General features: G+C 44.6%; 1 long non-coding RNA gene across 1 annotated transcript; it reads right to left on the reverse strand.

Annotated features, from left to right (window-relative positions):
• Positions 1 to 562: 562 nt before the first annotated feature.
• On the reverse strand, positions 563 to 2,767 carry LOC123141186 (uncharacterized). Its single transcript, XR_006470197.1, has 3 exons — positions 2,602 to 2,767; positions 2,413 to 2,502; positions 563 to 1,658 (listed from the first exon to the last, which is right to left on the reverse strand). It is a non-coding gene; the product is annotated as an uncharacterized lncRNA (long non-coding RNA).
• Positions 2,768 to 4,044: the final 1,277 nt, after the last annotated feature.

The following is a 4,044-nucleotide window of genomic DNA, read 5'->3' on the forward strand; positions in this document are numbered from 1 at the left end:
GGTATTGTCTTCTGTTGTGTCATTTTCATAGTTTCTTTCAGATCACAGTGGATGAGGAGCTTGATTGGTTACTTTAATGGCGGTCAGGGCCAGGTAGGGGAGGTGGGCAGGCAGGACAGGAGCGAGGTCAACGGCTCATGGATGGCTCACACGTGGCCGCCCCCAGCTCCAATCGTGAGATTACACAGGCAAATAAACAAAGAGGATCCTACTTAATTAAGTACTAAGATACCCCGGCCCATGCATTAGTCGCAAGTACCCCATATGTCCTATTTTTAGCAAAGTCATGCTAAAATTCACGGAAAATTTCAGCATGACCTTTGCTGAAAATAGGACATATGGAGTACCCGAATTTGCCGGAACGGAAGTTAATCGACATTCCGGCAAACTCAAGGGCCTCTCGGGGTACCTGCAAAATCATTATCCCCGCGTAATGAAGTCGCCAATGGGTCATTTCAGAAGATCACAAGTAGCATCATCACAAGTACAGCAGCAACAGCAGTGAATACAGGCATAACAGCAGCAGCAACAGATTTTATTAACTACTGTCAACATCACATTGAAATCACATCACATTGCCTACAAACAACGGTTCTTTCCTTTCTTTTCATTTTTGCCAAGTGATAGCAAATGATTAGCCACTTATTAATCGAGATGAAAAAGAAAGAAGCTCCATCTACTCTAAATGAGAGATAACTTGTTGAGGAACCACAACAATCAATAGTAGTAGTTTGTTTGAATTAAAAGAAAGAAGCTCCATCTACTCTAAAAAAAAAACTCTCCGCTTCATGTCTTGGCTACTGAAACTTCTTCGCTATGATATTAATAGTAGTAGTTTGTTTGAATCCTTTTTTTAGATAAAAGGCATTTGCCCAGATTTATTCAAAGCTGAAGGTTCAGTACTACAAGATAGCCAAACTTTCAGGGGGGATACCTGGTTACAGTAGTAGTTTAACTGTAACTGCATTTTGGTTTCAGAAGTAAAAGTAAAACGTGCATGTGAAATAGCTTATGTTCCAACAAAATTGAGCTTGGATCAGTACACACACACTACTTGTTCCCAGTAGCTATTTGTAGTAGTTGCAGGAAGATCAAACCTACAACAAGACATCACCGGAAACACGACTGAAAATATATAAAAAATCCGATAAATATTGTTCATGCGAGGATAAGGAGATGGGGTATTTTGAGGCAATTAGGTATATAATAAAAATATATAGTCTTGAGGTGAAGAGGAAGGTAAGGATAAACTGTTGTCACTGGCAAAAGACAAGTGCAGAACGGACACAATTCTACATGCACAGGTAAATACATCATATATTTATCTCAAAGAATTAGAAAATATCACGCATAATAAACACAGGGTAAAAGGTAGGTATGCATCAGAGACTAGTAAAAATGAGAGATCACACCACGCATAATTAGAGTCTCGCCAAAGCAACATAGAACCATCACAATTAAATACTGTACATGCAAAGTAAGTTCAGGAGAATATGAGAGAAGCGGCATACCAGACACAAGATGATCACAAGCAGCCTCCCCTAGCTGAGAACAACAATCCTCCAGGCTAGAGCACACCAGACACCAAAGCCGGAAGACTAAATAATATGCTCTGAACAGCCGTTGGCACCAATATAAGTATGATGTAAGACAGTAACCTACAGTTACGTTGCCACCAAAAAACAAAAGAAATCAGAGATTCCAAACCAAATAAAGGAAACAAAATTCAATTGTGTTTATCTACTTAGTTCCATGTTAAGATGTTGGAAATTCAAATCAATCCCCCTACTTGTTCCCAGTAGTTGCAGGAAGCAGTCTCAGCTTAAACAAGATAACTCAAGGAACAAGAGTACAAGAGCTTGAAAATTTCATGACCATATCTTGCCTTGATTACTGAAAGTTCAGTGTGATAAGCCCACACAAATGCTGGATAACCAACTTACAGCTGACGCTTCACAAGACACCACAGCTAAGGCTATCATATCAAACATAGGATATGACTAGGTATGAGAACCTACTAGTGTCACTAACTAATTAGCTAACTTTGCTGTTCCCCTACTTTGATAACATATAAAACGAACACATTCATCTCCTTCTCTTCTCCTTGTGTGAAGTACTGTACCATGCCTCTGAGGTAACTTTACTGATGCAGAAACAGACAACTTTTAACTCTATTCACTCTGTGGTTAGTACAACACAACATAATTTTTTTAACAGATGAAGATATCTTTATGTGTATATAAGTAAATTAATCGCCTAGACACGCCAATCGTTCAGTGGACACTAGGTTATTTTGACTCTGGTAGGCGATGGAATCAACTCCGTCACTGGTTTTAAGGCCGAAACTGAACAGTTGGCTAGAGGGCTTGAATCGACCTCTTACTAGAACGAACGAGCTGCATAATACGTTACCTGGTGGAGGCGGCTCGCCGCAGCAGGGGCCTTGCGCCGGGGAGGACCGGGCGGCCGGGCGGCGTGAGCCGGCACCGGCATGAATCAGCTCTGTCAGGTTCAGAAAGTTGAGATCGGATAGCTGGGGGCCGCACCGGCGAGGGTCGCTGGAAGAAGACCGGGGCTCGAAGGAGTAAGCGAGGGCCTCACCTCGAACGGGACGGAGATGGTGGGGGCGGAAGGGCTCGTCGCCGCCGGTGAAGACTGAAGACTACGGAGCGCGAGGGCCGGAACGGGGGAGGCGGCGGGGGCGTGGGGGCGGCGGTGCCGCAGTACTGGTCGGGGCAGTTGGCGGGTCGGGGCAGCTGTGGGCGGGTGAGAGAGATGGGGAAGATAGAAAGGACTGGGGATTTTAGTGGGGGGAAGGGTTAGCAATGGCGCACCCCCGAGCGGTGCGCCATTAGATTTTTTTGATAACAATGGCGCATCCACACGCGGTGCACCATTAGAAATCTTTTTTTGTATAGCAATGGCGCATCCCAGAGAGGTGCGCCATTAGTAATCTTTTTTTGAATAGCAATGGCGCACCCCAGAGAGGTGCGCCATTAGTAATCTTTTTTTTTCTATAGCAATGGCGCTCGGGGGGGGGGGGGAGGGAGGGGGAACCGAGCGAGGAGACATGGGAGGGTGCGGGGGGTCGTCGTCGGCGGTGGAGCGGGGAGGGTGGGGGGGTGCTCGGCGGCGAGGGGGGATAGCGATCGAGATGGAGGGGGATCGAGATCGAGTGTCCTCATGAATATTCAATATTTTTTCATATTGAATATGAAAAAATATCATCAAATTTGAAAAAATATTCATGAATTCAAAAAGTGCCCATGAAATTTAAAAATATTCATGAGTTCAAAAAATATTAACAAATTCAATACTTTTTGTGAGTTAGCAATTCAATACCATAATAAACATAAATAAATATTCATGAGGACACTAGAACAGAAGAAATATCATTTCAATATGTCAAAATACAATCGAGAAATGAAGGCTACAATTTAAATACAATCGATCTTAGCTAGCTATCTGTTCACAATCTTCTTGCCCTTATTTTTCGTAAATGGAGTTCTTCTCTTGAACGGACGTCCTTTAGGTAGGGTGGTCCTGCTTCTTCTTGTGGTGTATGCTGGAACTTCATCGTCGTCATCATGTTCCATCTTTGGGTCGCCGTACTTGTCGAAGTCTTGCTCATTGGCGACTCCATCCATTCCGATGATCTTCCTTTTGCCTCTCCTCACGACAACACGACTGGGCTTTGACGGGTCGGTAATGAAGAAGCATTGGTCTACTTGGGAAGCCAGTACCCATGGCTCATTTTTCGCGGTGACGTTTGCGCCCGCGGTCTTGGATTTGGCTTCGGGTATAACCATGGTGGTGAAATACCGGTCTTCTTTTAGGACGCTCTTGGCCCATCTGACACGGAACATCGGGACCTTCTCTCCAGCGTAGCTCAGCTCCCAGATCTCCTCGATCCTCCCGTAGGATCTGTCCTTGTCGTTACCGGTGTAGGATTCCATCGTTACCCCGGAGTTCTGATAACCATCGCTCTTCATGTCCTTTCGCTCGGTGTAGAATGTGTAGCCGTTGATATCGTACGCCTCATAC

The sequence above is a fragment of the Triticum aestivum genome, chromosome 6D (genome assembly GCF_018294505.1).
Source record: "Triticum aestivum cultivar Chinese Spring chromosome 6D, IWGSC CS RefSeq v2.1, whole genome shotgun sequence".
NCBI classification, from domain to species: Eukaryota; Viridiplantae; Streptophyta; class Magnoliopsida; order Poales; family Poaceae; genus Triticum; species Triticum aestivum.